Source organism: Ammospiza nelsoni, chromosome 3, assembly GCF_027579445.1.
Source record: "Ammospiza nelsoni isolate bAmmNel1 chromosome 3, bAmmNel1.pri, whole genome shotgun sequence".
Lineage (NCBI taxonomy): Eukaryota > Metazoa > Chordata > Aves > Passeriformes > Passerellidae > Ammospiza > Ammospiza nelsoni.
Window position 1 is genome coordinate 28,183,588 of NC_080635.1, and position 16,334 is coordinate 28,199,921.

General features: G+C 43.7%; 1 protein-coding gene across 1 annotated transcript in view; it reads left to right on the forward strand.

Annotated features, from left to right (window-relative positions):
* Positions 1–9,093: 9,093 nt before the first annotated feature.
* Positions 9,094–16,334, forward strand: part of SOCS5 (suppressor of cytokine signaling 5) — a 33,558-nt gene continuing 26,317 nt past the window's right edge. Inside the window, exon 1 of the mRNA XM_059468095.1 lies at positions 9,094–9,223. The gene's annotated coding sequence lies outside the window, so the exon portion shown is untranslated. The remainder of the gene's footprint in view (positions 9,224–16,334) is intronic.

The following is a 16,334-nucleotide window of genomic DNA, read 5'->3' on the forward strand; positions in this document are numbered from 1 at the left end:
AGTTTCTTCAAGTAAATCTTGTTCTAGTCATACAGCTACGTATACTTTAGGGATATTGCCAGGTAAAAGTCCATTTACTTGTCAGTCAAAAACAACCAAAAAACCCCTACTAGTACATTCCTTTACCACAAGAATGGTCTTTATCAATGGAAATAGCCTGACTGGAGACAATATAATCACTTAAGTAAATAAGCACTGGAACCAGTAGTATTTGACCATAAGCTCTGCTCTCACCCAGCCACTGTGTGGAGGTTAACTCAATGGGCTTTCATCCCAAAAATGCTGAAGAGGGTTAAGAGCATAAAAATCTAGCATTGCACCCTTGCTTCAAACTGCCAACACTTAAATAGCATCATTTAGTAATAAATGAGACGCCCCTTGTGCTGGAATTGGACTGTTTGCCCATGCAAGGCTAAACCTGTGGTAAAGAGGAGAGACATATGATCTCCAAAAACACTTTAAACTCTCTCCTTCAGTCATGAGCCACTGTTCTTTGAAACGATTCCTGTGTGGCTCTGAGCACATCCTGAGAAAATGTTCTGGTTGTCCTACTTCTTCTAATGTGTTCTCTAATAAGGGCTCCTTTTAATCTGTGCTTTAAATCTCCTTTATTCTGGTCATGGTTTCACACTTTGAGATGCTTCCCTGAGGCCTCCTCTGACCTCAGAAGAGGCTTGAAAACAACCATAACTTGCTGCTTGCTTTCTCAGACATGTCTATGACTGTTTCTGGAGTCCATGTTGGTGCTGACAGACACTGCAGGCTCCGTCCTAGATGTAGGAATGGTCTGTGTAGCTGGCAATGAAGCGTGGCCCTCTTGGAATTACTTGGTGAAGGTCTGATGAGACATGCAGTTTATTGTTCCCGTCTTGCAACCTGGGTGACTTTACCAAAGTCAATCCCAAGAACCCATTTGAAATCCAAAATGGCATCTGGAAAAGATCCCCAGCAATGTGTTATGCCTGTGGGAAACAACAACAGTGCCCCAAAGCTCACTGTTTTCTTTGTCACTGCACCAGAACAGGGTGACACGGAGTTGGAAGAGCAAGGCCAGCTTCAGTGGAGGTGTATCAGTGCCCAGCTGTGCAGAGCTGGGAAGAGCACTGTGCTTGACAGATGTGCTCAGTGCATTGCTAGGGACATTGGCCAACCACTCTGGGTTGTGTGTGTGGGTGTGTGAGGCAGGAGAGCCAGGAGTTGTCTTACCTGGCTCTATCACCAGGTAACTCGCCTAAACTAAACCTATGCTCTCTTAGTGCCAATGGCAAGGTAGGTAGGTTAATAAATATATTCTGTTCTAACCTAGAAGACAAATATTAAAAAACTACTTTAGAAGGTTATTAGCTACTATTTAGTTAGCTGAACATGTAATAAAAGTTTTCCCTCATTTAAAAAATAAGGCAAACAATCGTGAAATATTTTCAAAATATAGCACATTTATGACAATCTAATTCCCTTCTAGGTTTAATATTCACATTTGAAACTTTCCCAACTTCTTCAATTTATCTATTGCCTTGAATTTTGTCCCTCTTCATTTCCAACCTAGCCTGTTTCACTCCTCCTCAGACAGCCTGGGCTACCTGGGGATCACAACAGAGCTGCTGCCCTTATTGCGGTGCTTGGGAGTGTTTAGCTGCATTCAAAAATCATGTTAGTAGCCACTAACACCAACCATTACTGATTATCATCAGATTTTAATGAAAATAAAATAGCTAAATCCTAAATCCTATATTGCTGATGTTCAGTGCTTTGAAAACACAGAAGTTGTTCAAAACTTCTTTGCTGCAAGTCTGGAAATCTCCAAGTGGAATGAAGCCACCAACCAGAATGTCTCCCAAACTACCTTGTGGTAGGCACTGCCTCAGAAGAATACAGCCTGCACAAATATTCTCGGGGACTGTGCAGCTGCTTTGATTTTTTACACTCAAATTTTGCTGACAATCAAGTGACCTGGAGAACCAAGAGATTTTTTTAGAGCTATTTTGTAGGTTGTTCGGTAAAAAACCTTGGTCAGTGTAACACAGCCCTGTTGATGCTGGTGTCAGGTGTCACACGCAATTTTGCTTCACCTCTCTCCAACTAATGGTGATTTCTGCAGATTAAAATTGCTCTTACAAGTGCTGAAAACCAGTCTTCCATGTTGAATCATGGAAGGCATGGTCTGCCAATCCTGCAGTACAGTGGACAGTCAGAGGGACAAAGCACTGAAAATACAAGCCTGGCACGCATCTGGGTGGTGTTAATTTGGCTTCAACTCAACCTCCTCCTACTGTTGCTGTAGCCTGAAAAATTGTGCAAATGCATTGCTGCTGAAGAAAGGAAGGAAAACGAAACAAGTGCAGAGAACAGAGCCACCAGCTCACATTAGTATTCTGCCCCAGTGAAATGAACCAGATCCTTCAGACTAAACAGGCACAAACCAAGGTCTCCTCGGGAATACAGCTGCTTGAATAGGAATGGCTCTAATCTCAGCAGTACCACAAATCCCCTTTGAGAAAAGGAACTTTGGGACTCTTTAAATTTTTAATTGTTCCTCGTTTTCTGTGAAACAGCAATGTGCCTCAAGCACTCTAATAACATTGCTGGCTTGCTCTGCTGTGACAATCTGTAAAAACTCATCCAGTCAGATGATTTGGAGTTTAATATCAAATTGCTTTGGAGAACATTCATGGCTGGAAGTGCATAATAATATGTTTTATTATTGCTGTAAAAAAAAAAAAAAAAAAAAAAAAAAAAAAAAAAAAAAAAAGAAAAGCTAGAAGAGAAGTGGTTTGCTTTCATCCACTGGGGAGCTTTGCTTTGTTATTACATTCTGTGCAATGATAATTAATGATTCCACAACCAGCACTAAAAAAAAATGTTCCCTGGCTAAAATTTTCAAAAGTAACTAATGGTTTGAAGTTTCTTTGCTTTTATGAATTCAGTTTGAAATACCTTGAAGATGGTTTTCAGAAAAGGCTAAGCACTGATTTTCTGCAAATGGTCAAGCTCCCTCTCAAAACCTTCAGACCCTGTCATTTTAAGATCATGGTAGATACTGTTTACTGGTGACAAAAGTATGCCAATTCATGAATTAGTAACAGAGCACCACATTAGATCACAAATAAATCCATTTCAAAGGAAAAATTATACCTTCCTTGCACCTGCAAGAACAGACTTCTCAACTCTTGGGATGACTGGAAATTACTTAATGATCAAACAAACAAGCAAAAGAGGGTAGGCTAGGGACCGGTTCTAGCAGTTGCTTTGTATTACTCAGTAAAAGAAAGATGAAGAATGCATACTACACTCTTGGGTGGTGCTTGGACGTGTCAGAGAACTTGTGAGTGTCACTGCATGTGTTGTGCCTGCCTGAAGCTGTCCTGGAGCCTGGTTGTCCTTTTTCTGGCAGGAGGAGTCACTATTAACACCTATGCAAAGTGGGATCCTGCAACCAAATCAGAAAGTTGATGTTTCAGCTTTGATGTCGATGCTTATTCAAAGTCCGGAACAATGGAGAAAGGAGCATCATAGATGTTCTTATTTCATCCACCCAAATGACTCAGCTTCCAAAAAAAATCATAAAGGCTTCCAGGTCTTTTCCCCAGCTCAGCTGCAGTGGAGGAGGCAGAGGGAAGCAAAGGGCTGGAAAGCAAGTAACCAGCCCCTTCTGAGCTCTTCCTCCACCACAGTGATTACACTGAGGTATCCTTATTTCATGCCCCTCTATTTCTAGTCATGTTCAGTTAGCCCAGATTAAACAAACTTGGATTTATATTGTCCAGCTTAGTCCAGTCACATCACCAGCCTTGCCTTTTCTTTGAAGGGTAGTCCCTGGCTAGGGCAGGTGTGCTGGATGTTCAAATCAACATTTAAAAATCTATTTTTCTTCTGATACCTGAAGTTCTTGCATTCTTAAGTGCAACCTTGCCTTCTATTTATTTAGGCAAGATAGAACTTTTGGTCCTGTAAAATTAACATGATTCTGCTTGTGAACAAACAGATCACCAAGCTGTGACTGATTTTACATGTAAGCAAAGCTGCCAAAGGTCAGTGAAGGCAAAGCAGGGCAGCATTTGGTAGGTGAAGGTGCCCAGCAGGCTGGCCTGCTGATGAAGGTTCCTCCATTCTTAATCCTGAAGCTGTGCCATGTTGGGATTATTTTTGTTAGATTAGACACCAGACAAGACCCTGCATTTGCTCTACCTTTCCCAGGATTGTCCACTTTTGCTTTGCAGAAATCTCTTGTCCCTATTGCAAGTCCCTCTTGCCAAATCTTGTGGTTTATCTAGTACATGCTCATCAGCCTTTTGCTTCAAGGTGTCCTTTGCTGACAGGATTTATCCACAGACACCAAGATTTCCTCAGCAGGATAATGAAAGTGCTTATTGTTTTACTCCTCCTCTCTTTCCTTGCTATTATACTAGGTTTTCCATCACTAATTATTCTTCTCTGCCTGGCTGAAGGAGAGAGTAATATTCATCTCACTCTGAATGGAAAAAGACTGGAAGTAAGGAGGCAGCATGGAGTACTCACACTAATGATGACTACCCTGATTCCCATGGGCAATCCTCTGGCTTGCTGTGTCACCATGGCCTAGAAATGCACCCTAGCACAGGAAATTCCTACCACTGTATCTGCACCTCAGTTCCACAGACACACAGATTTCTGGGCACAGATGATGGGTCTGCAGAGAAGGCTGCTTGCCACATCAGCCAGAATTTAAAAGTGCTCTTTTGCCTTGCTGAAGTCCAATTTAGTTTTACAACCCCTGACACTGAGGTTTGGTATGTGGCTGTTAGGAGTGAGGACAGAACATGTACATTGACTAACTTCTTCAAATTTATTAAGTTCCATCTGGAATGAAAAAGTTTTATTTAAGATCATCATAAGATCTATGCCTGCATTTGCTTTCTCAGAATTGCTCTAGGCAGAAGAGAGGATAAATTCTGGACAAGGAAGTGGGAGAGAGTGCTTGGGGCCAGAGCTGCAGAGGTTGCCAGGGTCAGACAATTTGCAATACAGAAGCAGGATCAGCCAGGGACACACAGAGCAGCAACAATCCAGCAGATTTGGGCTAAGGAAACATGGTTAATGTGGGGCTGGTGAAGCAAGCACGGTGGCCCATAGCAGAGAAAGTGGGCAGTGTCACCCAGGAGTGGCAGACTGAGGGCACTGTGCACAGCATGCCCCGCAGCGCTGCATTGTTGGCAGCACACACCCCGGGCTGGCAGCGTGCCTGGGAAATAAACACTGAAAGATGAAAGCAAGCCAATGTGGGAGGTAGCAGCCAGCTCAGTTTCCAACCTCTGATCACCTTCTTCCAAGTGGTGTTTCCTCACAGCATCCCCATGTCCTCCTACAATGCACAGACCATTGCCCTCCATCAGGAAAATTAATTGCCATATGAAAGATGGGGTTGCCCAGAAATTTCCCCAGGGAATTGCTTTTCATTCAAGACTGTGTGCACACCCTAAGAAAGGTGGTCTGATTTCTTCCAATACGCTCATTGCAGCCTCATAGTTTGGAACACCCACCACAGTCCATGACTTTCTCATATCCTTCCCAGTGTTATGGACAGAGCTCTTCAGAGCCCCACACAGCAGTGCAGAGCAGCCACAGCAAGTTCCATCATGCTTTGAGGGCTGAGAGCTGGTCCCTTGCATCAATGATCCCTCACAAAATCAAAGTATGTCCTACAGCTGTGTGGGTCAGGGCATGATAACCACCAGCTGCAAAGTCTCCATCCTGCTGAGGTCTGCCCACAGCCTAGCTCTGCTGGTATTAGGAATGGTGTTAGGATTTTTTCTTCTTGTTTATAGCATGTAGCCACCTATTTCCTTTCTTTTCCTCCATCCTATCATCAGATCTTTAAAATGAAACAAAGCAGTTGATTATTTCTCTCCAGCCAGTTGTAAGTTCTTTGTCCTTGTAGCAGGCCAGAATGGCAGGTGTTTTCATTAGATGAAAACTGTTGGCTGAACTTTAATCCTGACAAAAATGGTAAAATCAAGAGGACCTGCTCTACAAATATAAAGAGATGTAGCAAATCTGAGGGTTTATGTTTCTAAAACTTTATACTTCTGATGAGTTTTAAGTATCTAGCATAAAAATTTTTACTGCATACTGGAAATGAAAATGCTACCATTTCCTACAGAATTAATTAAAAAGCGAAACAGCCTATAAGTTGAGGTTAAAACTGATTCATAGAACTTTTATACAAGTGGAGTCAGTGTTGGATAACTGCAGAAAAGACTCTTGTGGTTTAACCCCTGGCTTCATCCTCTTTCTATCTTCCCTTCAGGTATTTATACACCTGAGTAAGATCCTCTTCTAAGCCTTCTCTCCTCCAGCCGGAACAGCCCCATCTCCTCCATCCCCTCTTTACAGGAGAGGTGCTCCAATCCCCTAATACCTGAGCGACCCTCTGTTGAGCTCTCTGCAGTAGCTTTGTGCCTCCCTTGTACCGGGGAGCTTCGCAGGTTCAGCCTCACCAGTGCTGAGGACAGGAGCAGAATCAACTCCCTCAACCTGCTGGCACCATGCAGCCCTGGATGCTGCTACCCTTCTCTGCATCAAGGGAGTGTTGCTGGCTCGTGTTCAACTTGGTGCCCACCGGGACCTTCCCACAAAGCTGCTGGGACAGCCCCCTGCACATACAGGCACCTGGGGCTGCTGCTCCCCTGGTGCAGCACTTGCATTTTCCCACGTTGAGCTGTTAACCAGATCCTGGCTATGCTGGCTCTATATTTATTTTGCCTGTTGTTGCTACGTGTTAGCACATTCTTTCTTGCACTGTTTATGTAGGGCTGCCAAGTGGCAATTCAGCTGCATTTGTGCGGGGTGCACATGAATCCTTCATGAGTGCTACCCCACTCTAGAAATGTAAATTCACACACTGGCCTCATCAGTATCATTTTGAATGCAACTAACATCCATTAGCTATGTTTCATTATATTTTTCATCCTCTTCCAAGGTGCAGAATTGCTTATACAGTGTATTATTTAATCTTTGGGGTTTTTTGCTGGTAATGTAGATGCTAGGCTGTGTTCTGTATGCTGAAGTATTTTAAGTTGTCTCTTCTTCAGGCTAATCCAGGGTGGTTACCTCAAAATCTGCTCACAGGGCAAGTGCTGCCCCTTCCCCTGGAGCACTTAGTGCCTTCCACTGAACTTGTTTTAGTTTGTTGAGATTTTCCTTGCATTTTGTGACCCCAAACTGGATGCACTATTCCACAAGTAGCTGAGCAGAAATAAATAATCTCTTTCTTTGGCCTACTGGCTATGCTTCCAATAGTATGACCCAGGATGCTCTTGGCCTGACACCAATGTGCTGTCCAACGAGACCCCACATCCTTTGCTTCAAAGCTGCCCCACAGCCCATCAGTCTCCACCCTGTGTTGTTGCAGAGGCCTGTTCCTTCCCAAATGCAGGACCCGTCAAATTTCCTTGTGTTCATCCTTGCTGGGTTTCACAGGCTTCCTATCATGTCATTCCCCACCCAGTCTACATGCACTTAAATGGCAGCTCTGTCCTTCAGCACTCACTGTTCCTGCTTTAGCACCACCTGCAAGCTTGTTGAGCACACGCTCTGTGTCCTCCTCAAAAGCCTCTGAGAAAGATGCCGAGAGAACCGGCTCCTGCCATTCTCTGCTTGCTGCTGCCTCCCAGTAGAGTAAACCCTGGACCCTTCCCTCCGAAGGGTCCTGCATCCTTCCTCATCTGAATGCACCGTAGTGTCCCAGTGTGCCTGCCAGACACAGGAAAATGTGATATGTTGTGTCACTTGGAATAGCAGCCATCTTTTTGCACTGGTGCAGCAGAGAGCGATTCCTTTGCCGACGCGATCGGATGGTCCTTCATCTGCGCTTAGGCCAAGTCATGGATGTGCTCTCCATTACACGGGGGAAGGGAGATGAAACTGCTTTGAATGGGGTATTGCTCCCAACAGCACTGTAAAAAGGCCAATCACTTGGGTTTTTTTAAATTTTAAAAGTTTAATAGTAATAAAATGGTTATAAAAATAGTAATACAATTTGAGTAATAATAATTTGGACAATTTGAATTAGGACAATATGAGACAATAGAAACAAAGAGTTATGGACGCCCGGGTACCTTTTTCTGGGCAGCACAGGCCCGAAAAAGGGCACACATTAACAAAGGATTAACCCTTAAAAACATTAGCCTGTTGCGTATTCATACATCTCATACACGATGCATAAATTCCATTCAAACACAGGATTCTGTCTGGTCATCGTCAACTTCTTCCTCTGAATCCTAACAGCGCCTTCGAGGCGGGAAGAAGTTCGTTTCTCCTGATACTGGGGCAATAAATTCTCATTCTCTGAAAGATTTAGGTGTCCTGTGGCTGCTATCTCGCTGCCAGTCCTTTCTTTAAAAAAAGTATCCTACATAGCATAGTTTCTATTTTAACAATTTTTATAACCTAAAACTATATTAAACACACTACTTAAGAGAATTAATACAGCATTACTTTCTAACACAACACATATAATATTCATTTTAATATTTGCGAAAAGCCAATCCTAAAATACGCATTTTCCACAATACCGACGTGTCTCCAAGGGCCTCCACGCGTTAAGCTTTTGCTGCTCCCTGCAGCGCGCAAGGAGCCGCCGGCAGGCGCAGTGCCGAGGCGGTCCCTGCCTGCGCAGCATCCGGCGTCCCGGGAGCCGCACTGTGAGAAGCCACCAGCTTTCCCCCGCCGTTCCCGCTCCGCCCCGCCCCTGACGCCGGCTGTCGCTGGGAATTCCGGCTGCCGGCGGGGCGGGGGCTCCGCTCGGCCGCCCCTTCCCCGCCGCCCGCCCCCGCACGTGGCTCCGCCCGGACCCAAGATGGCCGCCGGCCGGCCGCCCCATTCCCGGCGCGGGCATCGCGCCCGACTCCAAGATGGTGGTCAATGGAGGCCACCGGAGACAGCCTAGCGGGTCAGTGCGAGCGCCGTGCCCCGGTTGGCTGGGCGACGCCCCGCCCCCGCCAGCCCGCCGCTCCCATTGGCGCCGCTGGGGGCCAGGTCGGCTCTCATTGGCCGGCGAGGTGTCGCTCCCGGTGTCTCCGCTCCGGGGCCCGGGGAACTATTTTACATTGGGCGGAGGGAGGGAGGGGGCTCGGTCCGGTCGCTCCGGGAGCGGCACCGGCGGCGGGCCCGGGCCGGGGATGCTACGGGCGCTGCCCCCGCCGGGACGGCGCTGAGGCGCTGCTGCCCGCGCCGGGACGGCGCAGCGGTAGGTGCTGCCTCCGATCGGGGCGCGGGCGCGGCGGGCGGGCGGGCGGGACCTGCCTGCGCCGCTCGCCCCCCGGCGGCCGCGGCCCCGCTGCCGCTCGCCGAGGCCGCGGCTCCGTGCGGGAGGGAGGCGGGAGCTGCCGCCCTGTCCCGGCCCGAGGGCGTCGGGGGCCGGGGGAAGAGACGGCGAGGACTGGGCTGTAGCCGCGGCCGGGAGAAGGGCGCCCGGGGCGGGGGAGGCGCGGAGCGGTGCGGGGGGGCGGCTCCGTTCGGTGCCGGCCCCCGCTGAGGGCTCGAGCGGAGCCCCGCGAGCGGGCATCGAACCTGCCCGGCCGGACGGCGCTGCCCGGGGTCGGCACCGGGGCCATGGTGGGGCCGGTGCGGGAGCAGCGGGGCGCTCGGCGCTCTCCTGTGCCCCAGTCTGCACGCACGGCTTGTCCGTATGGAAGTGTCCTGGCAGAATGACCACTGAAGGGACCTCGGGGCGGCCAGGCTCCCGTTAACCCCCGCTGCGGAGCGGCGTGCGCTGGGCAGCGGGCCGGGCTCCCTCGTGAGAGCGCATAAAAGTTTGCAAGTGGTCCTTATACGCATCTGATTCGAAGTTGTGAATGATTTCTTGGAATTGTAGGAACAGTAAATCGAGTTATTTCTGCTGTTGTTGTCAACTTTGTACTTCAATACTTGCACTGAATCACAGGAGCTTAATCCCATGGAATACATTTCTGTCTCTGAATGTTTGTTTCATCAGGGTTGTGTATAATCTGGTGATGTGGTTTTATGAACCCAGCATGTACAATAGTCTGCTTCCATTCCCTGAATACTTACAGAATCCTCCCCTCTTGTATTTTTTTCCCTCTCCTGTAAAGCTTGTTGAAGTTTTCTGCACTGTTTCTGATTGTAAGCAATACATTTTATGCTGTTCATCATGTGGCACCATATCCCATACTGTGAGGTCTGATCCCAGGCCATACCACACAAACCAAAGATGCTTTTTCACTAGAGCTAATTCCAGTATTGTTGGGGAATGTTACATCCATAGAAATCTGGAAGTGTGATCCGTGCACCTCACGACCTTGTGTCGTGCAAGTTTGTGCCATGAGAAGCTTGTGCTGAAGATCTCGTGCAGCTCTCAGCCTGAGCATAACCCCTGTTACCTTGAATATCCTCAGCTGATGAGTTTGCTGCCGTGAGACACTTGAAAGGAGGCAAGTTTCCAAGTTAGCAACCTCCTACTTCATTCAGTTGTCAGTCTGTAAACCAAGATACTCAAATGGACCTCATATCGAAGCAATAGCCTTAGCAATAGAGTTTCTGTCAGAACAATCCAATTCTTTACATTTCTGTACATGACTAAGTATGGCAGAGTGAATTATTTGTCAGTCCAAAGCAAGCGACAAGAAAGAGAAAACAAACCAATTTTGTGACCTGGTGGACTGAGTGGATGAAATCTGTTCTGATTTTCCAGTTGGTCTAAATGCCCTGCCTCTGCTCTGGTTTTCAGCATTGCATTAGCAATACAAATCAGGCAGTGAATTCAGACAGTTGGGTAGCAGTAGCTTGACATGACTTCCATGTGTATGAGAGCATTGCAAAAATGGCTGAATAAGTCCTTGTAGGAATATCTAGAATTTCTCTTCTGTTGCTCTTTTAATGATGGCAGGTACATCTAATAAAGAGGGAGCAAATGCAAGGGATTAGAAATCAACTGTGTTCAAGCAGAAAGGGTTTCTTTTAAATCTTCTTTGCAACATGTGAAACCTGTCTCTCTGCAGCAAGGTTCTAGAGAGATGACTTTTCTTCAAATTAGATGTTTCCTTGATGGACATATAACCAAAGATGGTATAACATGCATTTTTAGGGCTCATTCGTTATGCTTAGAGATGGATTTTAGTCTAATCAAACAGTAGTGATGGTTTTTATTAATAGTTGTAAAGCACCTCATCCTGTGATAGCTTCCTGCAAAATAGCTAAATTTTTGATAGATACTTCGTGGATTCAGATCACTCCATGTAACTTCCATACAGCAATTTTACCTATTCTTAAAATTTAGTTAAGCTGGTGGTAATATATTTATTGTTGCAAATAGTGAAAACAAATGTAAAATCTAAACAGGATGCCTTTTTGTTTACTAAATTGTACATTCCTGACTTCATAGATGAAATAACTTGATGTAAAGGCTTCGTCATAAACTCCTAAAATACTGATTTTTATTCCAAAGTATTGGAATAGGTTGGCTAGTTAAGTAATTCCTGAATAATTGTCTGCTTTAGGCTGATTTCCTTGGCTTGTTTTCCCAAGAGCTGTGCTTCCTAGTTTCAGCCTTAGGGGGAAATGAGCACTTGGTTTTACCTGGTTGTGTTTGTGCCTAGAGGCTTCCAGGGGGTGCAAGGTTTGGTTGTACAACAAGCAGTGCCTCCCCTCCATCTGATCATGGCCTGCACTGTAGTGAGTAGCCCTCTCTCTTCCAAAGATATCCACCTAGTGTAAAAGAACACGTTTTGATTTATGGGATTTGAGGTCTGAAGGATGACCGGCTTTTCTGATATGCTGACCTATGCATTAGTTTGAAACAAGCATGCAATTGCTCCATTAAATAAGAAGTGCCCTGGAGTGATATGTATTTGTGTGGTTTGCTTGTTGGACAGCTTATTTTAATCTTTGAGCTATATCTAGTTAAAATGTTGTATTTAAAATTTAGTAAATGTATGCTATACCTTCTGGAGCCCTTATACTTTGTCAGCTTGATAAATTAACTTTGACACACTGAATATTTTTCACCAGCTAACGTAGCTGTTAGTTAAGTTAAATAAAGGAGAAGAGCCCACATGCTCTCTCCATGCATACAGCTGGACATTTCTGTTAAATTTTTCAACAAAAATGAAATTTTGATTGGTTCTTAAAGCTTCATGAATACACTAATTGGTGAATCATCTGATGTGCAGTTTAGTTTCAGGAAATATGGAATGGCTCACTAACTTTGTAGTTACAAGATTATGCAGACCTTCTGAAAATCTCAGTAAGAAAATGTGTGCAGTGGTGGTGGTTGATATTTTTGGCTGTGAGAGAGGTTGGCTAAAACTCAATGCAGTTATGCATAGTCTGCACTAGTTTATATGGTAGGCACTCAATTGAAGAATTATCTGGAAGGAAGAAGGAATAATTTGACAGTTTTATCTGCTCTCGGGACCTTATCCAGATTTTGGTGAAGAAGTTTGCAGTCAGGAACCTCTTCTAGCTCTGTAACAGGTCCTGAACATAGTTGCTTTTCACCCTGTGTTTTTATAGTGCCGTGGTTGTTGAATTCTTCAGCCTTAATGTTGGACAGCTGCAAAGCATTTAAAGCCTATCTATGAAAGATTGGGATAAGAAGGAGGGGGAGATGGAGGCTGGCCCAGATCAGTAATACTTCTTGAGGACTCTGAAGTATTTTCTTTATGTAGCCGAATACAGTGTGTTCAGGGCTAGCTGGAGACTCTTTGATGATGTACTGCATTATCAACTGAAGCATTTAAAACAGTACTCCTTTTTTGTGAAAGTTTGAATCTTTACAGTAGTTGAAGGATCAGAGAAGTCAGAAATTTGGTTTTCTTTTTGTTGCAGCAGAATAATAGCAATTTCAGTGCGCTACATAACTAGTCTGTGTAAACTCAAGGTTTTTTACAAGAAGTATTTTACTGCTGTTGTGGATCGTGAAACATTCCTTAAGATACTGTTGTATTGCAATACCTGTGGTGAGCACCAGTTTGTTAGAGGCAGAAACTTTTACGGTTTTTGTAAGTGCTTCAGTGATTTCAGACTGGAGCACATTTACAGAGGTGAAATTTGAGATGTTGCTTAAAAATTGAAGTGGAGTAGGAGCAATCAAAAATAATTTTTCTGCAGTACTAAATCTGATATGTTTTTGTTCCTCCTCAGCAGAATGAATTCTGATAGTAATTCAATGGTCAGCCTGGCTCCCAAATGAAATAACTTGGGCCTCATTGCTCAAGACTCAAATGTCAGTCATAGGATTAAGAATTGTAATTCTGGGATAAAAAATGTCTGGGGCTTACTACCTAATATTCCCATTAGGCTAGTAGAGACTCAGGGACAGCAGTTGAATGAAATCGGCTTGATCAAAACTCTGATGAAAATTGATCAAGATAATTTCTTCGACTTTTTGGCCTCTAATAACAAAAATTTAGCTTAACAAAAATAAGCAGTGGTGCTTATGCCAGTTTGACTTACTTAATTTTATTCATGGAACTTGCCTAGCTAAAGATGAACATGTTTAATGGGGTAGACCCTGTTTCTTGAAAAGAACTTAAACAGGGAACTTCCATCTCCAAGATGTCTCTAACTTCTGATTCTTGGGATTTCATCTGCTTAGGTACATCTAGTTTTATATCAAACTACATACTCTGCCTCTGTACCTTGGGTTTTTGGTTTTGCAGCAAGACATGTGCAGCACTGTTTGATTTACTGACTGATTTACTTGTGGAAAAAGTACCTATTACTGAATTTTGGTTTGAGGGAGCTTTTATACTTGGGGTCTGTGAAGGAGGTGTTTTAATCATTCCACTAGTGCACTAACTCATCAATTTTATCAAATATATATTTTTTTAATTTAATATTTGCTCAATAAGTTAAATTTTCAATTGAGTTGTGTCTTGCAGTGTTTTTGACTTGGTAGATATGATTTTCCATTTGTTGGTCTTACTCTTGGCTTGGAAGAGGAAGGCAGCAATGTATTTTTAAGCTGTCAAAGCCTTGCGGTGGTAAAATTATTAACAGTTAAGATTGAGAGGTCTGGCTAAGGGGTTATCTTTACTCCAACAACATTCCTTTCAACCAAAAGCTAGCAGTCTGATTGTTTCCGACTTTGCATCTCAGATAGGATAATACCAGGCCACCCCTGTAGGCTCCACCACGAGCCATCTCCATGTTGTCACATTATTTAGTGCCAGAGTGCTCATTAGATTTATGGCTGTTTAGCAGCAGACCTAAGGAGTCCATCCCTCCCAGGGAGGGTACCTGGCTTTGTTGACATTGATGTGATTGCTTTTCCTTGCCTTTCTCTGAAACAATGTATGGTTTGGGGGTCTGCAGCTGCTTGGCAGAGAGCCAGGAAAGATGCTCTCAATGTTCTCTCACTGTGATCGTGTTAATAAAGCTTCTGTTTGACCTGTCTTAAATTGCACTTGTGTTATTACCCGCTTGGAGTCTCCAGATTCTCTGACACAGTTTCTCCATTTTTATTCAACCAGTTGATTTAATCCACACTGTTCTAATTTCTGTTTTCCTCTGCATTAGTTGGTAGTGGGTTAAGGGAGACCAACTGTGGGCTGTGTGACAGGGCGTGGGGGTACAGAGGGGAGATGGTGTTACGTTGTCCCTTCAGACTGCAGTGACTTGTTCTCTTTTAAGTCTCATCCAGCCGCACTCTTAAGGTAAGAAAAGTCTCTTTTCAGTGAGTGAAGTTTCTGCTGCCAGTATCTCACTGGGTATTTTGGCAGGTTCTTGCCAGCAGTTTAACTCATTTGGACATTTGACATGATCTAAAATTTTGGCAACAAACCCGATCTTTGATTTTTGCTTTAATTTTATTGTTCATAGTACATTGAGACCTTAATGCAGATTGTCACAGTGATGGTAGATTGGAATGTAAATCAGATTTAAAGTTTCAGTATCAAACCAGCTTTATCATCAAAAATGTGTGTGGTTTATCTACCAAATAAGTTCCTCATATTTATTGTTCTTAAGATTTGGTAAACTTTACTTATGGAAGCAAGAGCTTTGACAACAGGAGCTCTGGTTCTTACAGATGTAAAACAGATTATGTGTCATAATTTAGATTTAAATTAAGAGATTGAAAGTATTGATTGTATAGTATATCTTGGAGAATGCAAAAGTACTATTTCTGGGTTTAAAAACACTGAACTGCAGAGTACTGACTCTGTGAAAGGATATGAGGACTGTGTTAAAAAATAGTTCACCTGTTGTTCTATTCTCTACTGAGCAGCATGTATTGGCCAGACAGGATTTTTATTAGGTGTACCCTGTGATGGTCAGGGCTATTCTTATGTTACATCCCATTACTGTATTTCAGGAGTGTGCCGTGTGCCTGTTAGTATTTGCTGACATGATTAGCATATAGCCTGGTTTGGCAATTAACAAATTCTGTCCCATCTGGATTATGACATTGTAATTGTTGGTTTCTTTCCATAACTTAGTTCTCTTTAGTTGAGAATGTTTGAAATGGTCTTTTTCAGAAAATCTGGCTTTATACTTGACACTTCGCATAATGTGCACTAGTAAAGTTGTAGAAATACTGGGGTTTTTTTACCCCTATTCAGTTAGTCTATTTGAGAAAGAAAATCTGTTTTTTGTTCTTTATTAGAAAGATAACTTAGCAATTAGTCTTCCAATATGACAATTCCAAATTAAATTCTCTTAGGTCTTCTTTGGTTCTTTCATGTCTCAGTTAAATTATTTCCAAATTCAGTTAATCTACATAGTAGTCTGTATTATAGAGGTACTTTTATTGAATTGTATTCTAGCAAAAGTTATTTTAATAAACACACACACACTCTTTCAGATTGACCTGATGATGTTCTGTTTCCCTTTACTGGAACTAAAAAGATAAAATCTGGGAATCAGGAGTTTTAATGTTTATAATGCTCAAATAGTTGTGCTGTGAGAAGTGAGAAAGTTTTTTGCCTCAGGAGTCTGTGTTGCCCAGTATCAGTTCTCATGTGCAGATGATATGGCTTTGTTTTCTCAAATTCCTTGGGGTCTGAAGCATTTGCTAGAGGATTTAGCATTTTTGTTGGTAGAATTGTTAGTCCCCATGAGCATACAACATGGCTTTGTTCTCTCAAACTCCTTTAGGAGTGAAGTGTCTTTTAAAGGAATTTCAGTGGTTTTGTCAGAATGATTGTGACTTTTACATTCAAAACTGTCAAGTAATTGCACACACTACAGCTCAGAGTTGCTTATGAGGGGGACTGATGACCACTGTGTTGAACAAATTTTCTATTTTGATATTTGTCCAACAGTTGTGAACAAAATAAATGAGGTTTGGTGCCTTAAGGTCCAGACACAGACCAGTAGAGCAACTGGTGTCTGAAATA